We start from the raw sequence: 12,024 nt of genomic DNA, 5'->3' as shown, positions 1-12,024 counted from the left end.
ATTTCCTCCGCTGGTAGTGGCCCGGTGATTGGGTTGGTTAGGCTAATCAGATCATCTGATTTCCCGTGGTCACAAGTATTGGTTTAGGAATGGGAACAAGACCTTGTTCAGGCCAGTGAAATGTGAAGGGATTTTTGCTGGAAAATTATGGAAAAGGAGGGTACCTGCTCTTCTTCCTCAATGGTTATGAAAGAGACCTTTTATTTGTTGTGGACTGTATGCTCAGGGAGCAAATTCTGGAATGGCAGCAGGCATTATTGCTAGGATGAAAGAAATAAGGCTAAGACAGTAGAAAAAATAGGAAGGATAGAGCTGAAAAAACTATGCATAAACAATTAGTGTCCTAGTCCCATTTCTAGATCATACCTTTGGATCAAGCTGCTCCTAAAATTATTAGGTAACTCAGGACCATTCAGTTATTTGAGTCAGTATATTCCCTTTTATTGATAAAAAGATTAAGAGAAATGTTTTCCCTTACCTAAGCTTGAAATCGTCCTAGCAAATGGAATTAGTGTAATCTGGAATTAACTCAGTGAAAAAGAAAAGTAGAGAAGGATCAGGATGTTTATATTCTTGTTTCAGATGGACCGATTACTAACTTCATCTCTGAAACACTTTGGGTCTTCAGTTCAAATGAGGGGAGTGGATTAGGCTAGTAGTTTTTAAACATTTTCTACATGTGAAGCCCTTTCTTCAAATGAAGTCTGAGGCAGAATCCAAAGAATTGCTCTCCAAATGGGAGCCCAAAATGTTGGGCGTGTGACTTCAAAGAAACTTCAAAAATTATCTATGGCTTCGAGGATCATAGTTGGAAAATAAATGGAAGTAGTGATCTGATGGCTGGAATTGGACTCCAAAGCATAGGTCTGGTGTTCAAGAGACATGAGTTCCAACCCAAACTCTGCTACATTCATCCTTTATGTGACCAAGGGTAAGTTACTAAAAGATCACTAAGCGTCATAATTTTTTTTAACTCTAAATGGAATAATAAAAGAACCTAACCCTTTGCATGGTTTTTAAGACTAGGAAATAGTGCTTTGGAAGTTCCTGGCACAGTGCCTGGCACTGTGAGTACTCAAATGTTAACTGGGATGAAGGCTCTTACAGAAGTATTTGATAAGTGTGTTATATCAAAAGGGTGTTTGGGGGTGTGGATGGATTGTCAGGGCAAGCTGGAGGGCATTATCCTTTGATTTCCTTCCATATATTAGATTTCATTTTAGAAAGATAACCTATCACTTATCTGGATACATCTGGATACTTTGAGGAATATTCCAAGACCTCTATCCTTACTAAAGGACATGCATACACACAAAGTGCTTGACAAATAAGCATAATTATGACTAGAGTTGTAAGTAGAATAGACAGCACTTTTGTCATGTCTTTTGGCGTTTTCCAGGTTTAAAAGCATCACTTAGCTGCTGCTTAACTTCATCCTGTCCCTGTCTTAGATAGAAGACGTGAAACATTCAGCCACCCACCTGTTCCAGAGGATGTTGTTAGTAGGGACAGAGTGAGCCCTTCTTGGATTCTCTGGTAGGAAATAATATAGTCCAACTGTGAAGTTCTCTGGATAACTTACATGTCCTTGAACCCTGGTTTGCTCCCCAAAAGGAGTGTGTTTGAAACAGTTATTATATTTTTTTATTTTTAAAGTTTTTATGTATTTATTTAAGAGAGAAAGAGAGTACATGAGTGGGGCAGGGCGGAGCAGAGAGAGAGGGAGAAGCAGGCCCCTCTCTGAGCAGGAAGCCCAACCCAGGGCTCAATTCCAGGACCCCAGGATCATGACCTAGGTGGAAGGCAGAAGCTTAACTGATTGAATCCCCCCAGGTGCCCCTGAACTAGTTATTTTCGTTTCAAACAACAAAATCAAAATTCTGCTGATTTAAGCAAAAAACACCTTTTTTTTTTTTAAAGAAAAAAAGGAGTAGGAAAGTTACTAGGAAGCTCTTGAGGGTTTTCATGAGCATCTCACCAGAATGCTACCTTTAAAGCACGTTAAATGCACTAAACTCCAGGCGTCACTCTTCCTCCAAACCAGATCTTAAATACCTGGGGCAAAGAATATGATTGTCTGCGTTGACCAGGGGTCATCCATACTTGACCATACTTTTCAGAAAAGCAGGAAAACTGAGTTGGGTTAGCATTCCAAAAGGTCCGGTTCAGGAAACATGTGCCAACTACACATCACTCAAACCACACAAGCTCCATGAAAGTGTCAGAGTGGAGGGCAAGAATCTAGGTTCCATGGAAGGAAGAAGTGTAGTTTTTTTGTTGAATTCAATCAGACTGATATGTTTGTTGCTAAGTGAAAATTCATTACTAAGTGTACATCTGCATATTGGTTGTCAGGCAACACCAGATGCCTCATTCCCTTGATGTTCAGTGCTTTATATCTATTGAACTGGCAGGAAGATAGGAACTGTTTGAGATGTTCTTTAGGTCCTGGGTAACATTAACGATAGATACTTGGTGACTTCAAGAAGGTCATTCTGGAGCCTCATTCTTATCTAGAGAAATCAGTATCACATATGGTCACTGCTAGCAATTGGCAACTGCTGCTTATTTACAAAATTCACCTGTCCCTGAATCCCTTTTACCATATTAGTCACAATAGAATAACTGGTCCATTTCTAAGCCAATCAGGATTTTCCAGTGAATGACCCTGGAACTCTCTCCAGCAACAAGTGAGGTGGACCTCATTCCAGTTGTGGGGGGAGGAGATGCAGCTGAACTCAATTTCCCAGGGAACTTGGATCCCTTAAGTGTCCAGGTGCCAGACAGCTGGTAACTCCCATTATTGTCCGAAACAACTAATGGCTTATTTTGCTTGGCAGCTGAGTCCAAAATATGTATTCCTCCAACTGATGTTGCTTTCATACCTGACTTATAAAAAGGGGGCAGTGGTGGGCGAGGCCCTTTCCTGGTGCATGCTCTATGCACCAGCTGGACACCAGCCCAACCATGTGCTTCTGAAGGTTGTGCAGTAAGGAGTTCCTCCCGGGCCAGCTCACATTTCTGTCTCCACATTCTCATCTTCATCAAGTCATGCCACTCATGCCAAATTGTTGACTCTCTGCCCAACACATAGCTGTGCCTAACATCACATTTAGGAAGATTAAAGAAGTCCAGAGGGAGACTTCTTTAAGAGGACTTCTTTAGAGGGAGAATTGGACTAAGTTTGCCCCAAATTTCTGTTTTTGTTCCTACCAGGGTGTCAGAGTAATGATTGTTAAAGTTCTTAAGAGGAAAAAAAAAGTGGTGTTTGGCAGAAGATTTCGCTGATGTTTGTTTTGTTTTGTTTAGAAGGAGTGTACCTCTTGCTGATGGGATGTGTGTGAGAAGGGATTGAACATCTTCATAAATAAGAGTGTTCCTTACTTTCCATTTCACATCTCTTTGGTTCCAGTATATCTTTTTGGTTAGGAGGATGAGAGAAGAATAGCATATTCATTCAGGGTTCCGTGTAGAGCCAGAGCAAAGGTCTTACAAGTGTGATCATCTCATTGTTACTATTCTGGAAAAATGATGTTGCCTCCTCTTTCCCTGCTACATAGCCCAAGTCTCTAAATTCCTACTCTAATTTCCACTTGCCAGGCATGCCATTTCTTTACAATCTACTTGAACATTATCGAAGGGAATGGGAAAGCATGACTGCACACTTTTGATGGGTATTTGGTGCTTTGATGACTGTTTAGCATTTGAACTTTTTTTTTTTAAGATTTTATTTATTTATTTGACAGACAGAGATCACAAGTAGGCAGAGAGGCAGGCAGAGAGAGAAAGGGAAGCAGGCTCCCCGCTGAGCAGAGAGCCCAATGCGGGGCTTGACCCCAGGATGCCGAGATCATGACCTGAGCCAGAAAGGCAGAGGCTTTAACCCACTGAGCCACCCAGGCGCCCCAGCATTTGAACCCTCTTATGGTAGGACCATTTCTCTGCTACAGAAATCAAAAGGGCCAAGTACTTGGTCTCTTCATCCTCTTGGCAGGTAGGGCACTATCCCAAGGCTTGAACTTGACCAGTAGGAATTATCACTAGACTAAATTAAAATATTAGTCCCAATTTTTCATCACATTCCGTGTCAATGACTTGCGCTATGTGACTTCACAGCTCTTCTCATTAGAGGTGCAATGTTTTTCACGGGCCACTTGACTTTGGGCTTCCCATAAAACTTGCATTTGCCAGTGGAATGTAGGTAGATTTGATATGGCAGAGGTTTGAAATGTACTTATACAGTTTGGGTCAGTATCTTGAACTTCTGCCATCACCATGAGAAGAATGGTCAGGCAGCCCACTGATCCTATCAAAATAAGAGATAGGAGTTGAAAGGGAATTCAGCCTGATGTCTAGAGCCAAGTATAACCAAGCGTACCTTAAATTAGCAGCTCTCAGCTGAACCACATACAAATAAGCTAAAGTAAATTATTATTGTTTAAAGTCACTGATTTTTTATAGTGGTTTCATTGTGCAGCTCTTGGTGTGGCAGCAGGTGACCAAGACACTTAATCTTGGGACTTTGAATTTGTAGCACATGGTGCATGGAAGTGGAGAAAGTGAAGAATTTATATTGTCTATGAAGATACCACCTTCAGGAGCATCTGGCACCGTGCTAATGACAAGGCCCAGGGTTCAGCAGTTCAGGGTTCAGGTTCAAGGCCCAAGGTTCAGGTTTCAGCTCCTCCATGTTCTTCTTTCATTTGTTTCTGTAGTTTCTCAGTCTTCTGAGTTATTCTGTATCTATAAGATCCTTAGGAGATAACTTACATCCTTCCAATAAGTTTAATTTCTGCTTAATTTGGTCTGGGCTGGGATGTGTTGTTTGCAAATAAGAACCCTGTCTGAATCTGCCCTTATATTTCACTGGAAGTAGAGGATTTGGAAAAAACAGAGTGAAACTGGCCAGTAGTGGAGGAAGCAGGCACGTTCATCCATGGGTCCAGAATTCTGGTGGCGTGGTGCGCAGGAGAAGCTCTGTATGGGGTGAGGCGGGCTCTTTATCTTATGCCTCTGAGAATGTTCGACATTTCCAATTCCCAGAGAGCACATGAAGATGCGGTTGGTCGGCAGGCTGTCTTTCAAAAGGAGTGATCAATGTTTTTCATTTGGAAAGCTAGGCCCATCAACAATCCTAAAACTGGGGCACCCGGGTGGCTCAGTGGGTTAAAGCCTCTGCCTTCGGCTCAGGTCATAATCCCAGGGTCCTGGGATGGATCTCCGAATCAGGCGCTTTGCTCAGCAGGGAGCCTGCCTGCCTGCCTCTCTGCCTGCTTGTGATCTCTTTCTGTCAAATAAATAAATAAAATCTTTAAAAACAACAACAACAAAACAATCCTAAAACTAATAGTATAGAAAAAAAAATTTTTAAATGCCTAAAGCCATATACAACTACCGCATAATCACGCATGCACGGTTTTTGTTTTGTTTTGTTTTAACTATGACTTGTCAAATACTTTTTTTTTTTTATAAAGCCTCAAAGTATGTATAATTGGATGGTGTAATAAATACCAAATTCTTCAATGTTTTATAAAGCATGTGAAATGAATGGCAATATGTTTGCCGTTATTGTCATAAACCAGAGAATCAGGAGTATTTATGAAGTTGACAACCTTGTGCCATGTAATCTCAGAGAGGTGCATTTCATTTCATTTAAGGTAGAAGAGAATTGAGTTTCATCACTCAGAAAATAAACTCATTTACTTGGCATTAGTTTTATATTCAACCCCCAAGACATTTATTTCTGGAACTTGGATCACACTTACTATACTGTGTATGTAAGACGTTCACTGACTAGTATATACATTTTAAGTTTATTATCTTTGCTTTTACACAAAACCCTTGGCAGACTATTCTTAATGCATATATGTTAGAGATCCCGGAGTCTGTTTCTTGTCAGTTCTAAATTTAAATGATTTACTTTCTTGATGGTTGAAAATGCTTGAAGTCAGGGCATTAGGGGGTAAATCAGTCCATTTGTGCTTCTTCAAAGAATTAAGAATTTACATGATAGACGAAAGTTTACTAAATACTGTTCACAAAGGCAAATAAGGAGTGACCGCCCTTAAATACTTGAAGTTCATTTGAAACATCTAATTTGAGAAGCAAATGGGAAAAGGGGGAGATAGAGAAAAAGGATTGAAGGTAAAATGACAAAGACCTTTCATATTCTCATGGGAATGAAACAAAGAGGAAAAAAATCAATAAAACAAGTTGCATCAAGAGCCCGATGGTCTGAAAATAACAAGCACGAAGAAAAAAAGTAGAGCATGAAATTCAAATGTCCGTTCTTAGCATTTATTTTATCATAAATCTTCACCATAAAAATATGGATTAAAAAAACTAAAAGAAGATAACCATCGTTATTTCTACCTCCTAGAGAAAACCACTTTTAGCATGTTGGTATTCGTTTTTTATAGCTCTCTTTTAATAAGTGTGTGTGTGTGTGTGTGTGTGTGTGTATGCTCAAATATAGGATTTTTTTTACTAACAAAGCACATTTTATAGTGTTTTGTAACATGATTTCATCACTTAATATATTGTGTGCAGCCCTTCGTGTCAAAAATACACTTCGATATGCACTTAATGGCTGTACAAACATTTCACTTATAGAGTAAACAAATGAATTCTGCCAATATTTCCTGTAAATTTCCATCCCACTACTTCCACTATTAAAATGAAGCTATAGCCTCATTGCACCCTGAATGACTGAAAAACTGTAGAATTAATGATGTCAGTAGGGTAGATGGCCTTCTGATATCAGGCTGTGGCATCCATAGGTATCTTGCTAAGTCTGAATGTTTTATAGGGAGCCCACATCCTTGGCTCACTATTTCAGCTCCTGTGTCTGCTTCTAGTCTGTCTCTCTCAGATGCTTCATTTCTTTTGCCCAACCTGGGGAATATCTCTGTTTTGCTCATTGTCCTGTTATGTTTAATAGAATGGATTCAAATATGGTACTTAAGCGCTGATCCCCTTGCCTAATGCACACAGATACTTTGTTGAAGACTATGGTGGTAGGAGAGGGGATGACTTAACATGCATTGTGCCCTTCTCTATTAAAGGTTGATAAAATATGAATGTTAAGCTTCTTAAGAGTGTAATTTTAGTTTGGAGGTAGTGGTGGAGTGGAGAGAAATTTCCAAGTGCCCTGGTAATAATGAGCAGTAAGTAGTCAAGTCTCGTTACCTACCTGTGCTTCTTATCCTAAACAAAAGATCTGTGCATGCAGAGCTAAGCAGAAACTTGGGATATCCATTTCACTAAGAAAAAAAAAAAAAAAAAAGCAATCTTAGAGGACACTGATATGATTTGTGCTGTGCTGTCCTTTAAATGTATCATTTCTGAAGAGGAAACAATGTAGTTGTCCAGTAACAGGCTATAGTATAATTGCAAAAATCTATAATTTGTGTAAAGAAGTTCATGTTAAATGGGGAGGCTATAAAATAGTGTGTAATATTTTTTATCTCATTTTGTAAAAATAAATGATGTATGTTTATTTCTTCTTTTTTGTGTATTTGCATTTTCTAAATTTTTTTTAATTCAAAGTTTTAAATAGCCAAAAAAAAAAAAACCAAAACCATTTCTGGTTATGAGACAAAAGGTGTTATGGAATTTTGTCTTCCATATCATTCTGAAGGGCTTCGTTGCACCATCTCTCAAGTACAGGTCTTGTCCTTCAGACGTCACTATCCTCTTAGAAGCAAGAATAGACAGTGGAAAAATAGAAGCATTTCTTGTTCATTGAGTCTTACTGTGCTAAGGTGATTAGGGGTGGGGGCAGCTATGTAGCATATTACCTTGGATCATAATGTGTAAAAACTTATGGAGAGGGGCGCCTGGGTGGCTCAGTGGGTTAAGCCGCTGCCTTCGGCTCAGGTCATGATCTCAGGGTCCTGGGATCAAGTCCGGCATCGGGCTCTCTGCTCAGCAGGGAGCCTGCTTCCTCCTCTCTCTCTCTGCCGGCCTCTCTGCCTACTTGTAATCTCTCTCTGTCAAATAAATAAATAAAATCTTTAAAAAAAAAAAAACTTATGGAGAGCAGAGAGTAGGGGAAAATGACAAGCAATTAAAAGCCTAGAAGTAATTTTCTTCCTATTTTTTTCTTCTTTCCGTTTTTCAGGTTGATGTGGCTATTTCCCTGAGCATGGTATAGCTAGTGGGTGAGTTGATTCTTGCTGATATTCATAGATAAGGTTAATCTCAGGTTTAGGGAAAGAGAGGAGTAACAAGCACATGCCCCGGGGATGTTTCCTTTTGAAGTGACCACTCTTGTTATCACACAGCATTTCCTGTAACTCTTCAAAAAGACTGAAGTGAGCCTTCACATAGTTTCTGGCAAGGAGAAGTCCCGGGTATATTTCACAAAGTAGAACTTCCAACCACAGTGGGATTTCCAGGAACATGCCTGAAAAAAACACAAGTGAATCACCATTCTCTAAAAGCTCTCCATCCAAGTTAAAGCAACCACTGAGAAAGAGAAGTTAGGGGGTCAGTGAAGAACGACTTCACTGTACTGTAAATACAGGATAGTCACTGGTTTTCAGAGCTGGAAATCTTCAGACACCTTCTAATCCAAACCCATGGGATATGAGACTTGCCCCGAAGTTCTGGATCTATCATCCTCCCACCACTTGCCCCTTAGGTAAATGGAAAAGGAGGACAGCGCTCACTCTCTTACACTGGAGTTCTATTCCTCACGCATCTAGTTTTCATAAGGCCTTTTGCCATCTGTGCCATAACTGCATCTCTATATACTTCAGCGGAAGGAAGAAGTGGAAGTAGGAAGTGTAACATGACCCATACCTACATAATGTGGACAAAAATATGAAATAGGCTGTATTGTGTGATAATGTCCCCTTAAAAGGAAATTAGAGGAATCGAGTATATTTGAGCCTTAAATCTCAACAACTTTCTTTTCTGAGAGCCGATTTCTCTACATTTCCATGACTGATTAAAAGATGACAAATCTGGGTGGGGAAGGTGAAGTCCCTATGGAATAGAGAGTGTTAATGTGCTTAAATAGAAGGGAAACTTGGGAAGAATTAGTGATACATGACTCAGGTTCTGTCAAGTCTGCTGACCAGACCAGCACCAGCTCACTAGTACCTTCCAATGACCACTTATTTCCTTGTAACTCCATTGGGTGTGATATTCACAGTGTCCAAGATCATCGATCATTTTGCTGGACTTCTTCACAGCCCTTCTGCTTCCTGGCTGAGTTATTTATGTAACCTTATCCCACATGGGAAAGCCCAGCTGTTCAAGTTTTAGAATCAGGAATAAGAACACATTTTTATTAGATCTTTCATCTTGTCTACAGTATGTTTTTCTTGGTTTAAATAATGATAACAGCATGCTAGCTCCTCCACCATAACTCACTTGCTTGTACATGCCTTTGGAGGGGAGGGCTGCCCCTGTTGTACTTCTGGGGTTCTAAAATGGGGCAGATAGCAAACGGAGTATGAAATCAATGTGTGGGATTGTATCATCACCAGGTGAGTTTGAACTCCTATGCCTGGGGCAAGTACTGCGGAGGTAAAAATGCTAGAGCTAAGTTACATATTGGTGGGAGCAAGATGGGGATATGAGAGAAAAAGAGTTTAGGGAATTAGAAAGTTTAGGTAATATAAGAAAAATTGTACTATTTACAAAAATAGGGAAACTCAGAAAGAGAATGAGGAGGTTTAGAAGGGAAGTTGTTGGAGAGCAGTTGTTTGGAAGGGAAGCAGTTGGAGTTGCTGGGGAGAGACCCAGGTAAGAGGGTCTTAGAGGGCATGATGACCCTGTGATGTGTCAACTTGGTTAGGCTAACCTACGTTTGCTAGAATTCCCTTCTCTGTAAGGCTCCAGTGAGAATGTGCTATGGGAGAGTCTTTTAGGAAACTTGGAGGTCAGAGGCAAAGCAATAGCCCTCTCAATAGCTCATACATGTTGTCAGAGATATGCTGATGAACTTGATAGTGTGAGGGGACAGCTGTGGCTGCTACTGTTCTTACCTTTTCCTTTAGCTTCTCTGACTCCTGCCACATGTGTATTTTAGCTCCGAGATGAAGGTCACTGGCTTCTTTCTGCAGGATATCCACAGCACCAATATCAGAGCAACACCTGACATGGGTTTTTAGCCCATTCTGCAGCCTTTAGCTCTCCCTTCTTGACTATTTGCCCTGTGGATTTCAGCTCCAGTACTGCAAACACATTAGCCTTATTGAGACTATTACACTGGTTCTGGTTATGGAAGGTCAAATCCTCTGTATGACAATACTGGCCTTTTCTGTGGTTCAAAGAACTGCATGGTTTGGTCTGCTTTTGTACCAAATTGACACCTGTCTTAGTAATATTCCTCATATTAGTTTCCTATCAATTTCTCCACCACTTCAATCCTCAAGTCCTTTCTCTTCGACTCCATGGACTGGCCTCTAACCATTCCCTCCAAATCATCCTTTGTTTTCTCCAAGGTCCTTACCAGAGATCGTGTTTGCTCATGTAATTAATTCATTGATTAGCTGGTCTTCACTACAACCTTGGTTCCAGGACAGGAGACGTATTTGTCTTGTTCCACACTATATACCCCAAACCTATCACTGTAGTTGGCACACAGCCAGTTCTCAACGGATTTTTCTAGGAATGGAGAGGGAGAGATGGAGGACCCTACTTGGGGGTAGCAATATCAGAGGGGTTAGTTTTCCATTCCTTGAGGGCAATACGTGCTATCCTGAGTCCTACCCCTATTCCTGTTCTTCATGGGAGGTCAGACTAATTGCCTAGGGATTCAGACAACATCTTAGTAGTTCCCTATATCCAATTTCTAAGTGTTAACAGATTCAATTACACTTCTCTGAAAAGGTGCTTGTGATGGTTAATACTTAAAAACAGAGTTGCCAGTAGTATGAATGCAATTTTACTTTGTGGGCTTAGAATTATGTCACTATATGTTATTTTGGCTTTGATTCACTTAGAGCTAAAAATGTGACCTATTAACAGAGATCTGAGTCAGGTTTAGGTTACTTATAAAACTCAATTTTCAGAAAACCCATCCCACTTTATTACCCTATATTTTGTGTTCTACAGCTCTCTAAATTTCATATTGCAAACTTCTTATATTTTACAAGTCGAAGTACTCTCATCATTTTCCAAGAATTAATAAAGTTTCCATTGTGAATAACATGTTAATTAAGAAGGAAGTGAATATTTACTTATTAAATAAAAAGGAAAATGCTATCTTCTGGTTTTCAGGAGCCCTAACGAAATGTTACTGAGAACAATCCATCTTTATAACTTTCAATTCCTCATGTCAAATCTTTTTGTGTTACTCTGAGCTGGGAGGTCACTTTAAACACTTTAATACTGGAAATACTCTCTTCAGTCCTGGCCCTCTTGAAATGCTTCATGCCCTAACAGTTCAATACTTCTTTTTAAACAGTACCTTTGCTCATCATTCTTCCAACATTTAGTCTAGACGTAATACTTGATCAAAAATGTTGAAATGACTCATAAATTACATGTTTTGGCAATTTGGCTACACACCCTCAATCACTATACATTTGTTCCCAGGTTACTCCCTTACCAAATAAAGCCCTGGTATTTTGCAGTTCTTGAGTGTTCTCATCCTCCATATAGTGTCTGTGAAGTGATTTACCCTTATTTCCAATATTTATGTTTTTTCCAGACAAATCTGTTATGGTTAAGGAAATTAATACAAACTCTCTGAATTGAAAACACATTTTGCTTTCCCACTATATTAAATTCAGTGTTCTCAAGCAAAGCCATTTTAAATTGTTTTGACCTGAGTTAGGAATCAGAAATTTAGGGATTTTTCTCCATAACGTCTCAGATTAACTGGCAGTTATGGAGTAGTGAGGGAGGTTTACGGTATACACTGAAGGAAATAACTGAGAGTGTTTTCTATTCATACCTGAAATGCTAAGATTATTTATTTATTTATTTGACAGACAGATCACAAGTAGGCAGAGAGGCAGGCAGAGTGAGACGGAAGGAAGCAGGCTCCCCGCGGAGCAGAGAGCC

Source organism: Neovison vison, chromosome 1, assembly GCF_020171115.1.
Source record: "Neovison vison isolate M4711 chromosome 1, ASM_NN_V1, whole genome shotgun sequence".
In the NCBI taxonomy this organism is placed as follows: Eukaryota; Metazoa; Chordata; class Mammalia; order Carnivora; family Mustelidae; genus Neogale; species Neogale vison.
Note: the sequence above shows the minus strand (reverse complement) of the source record.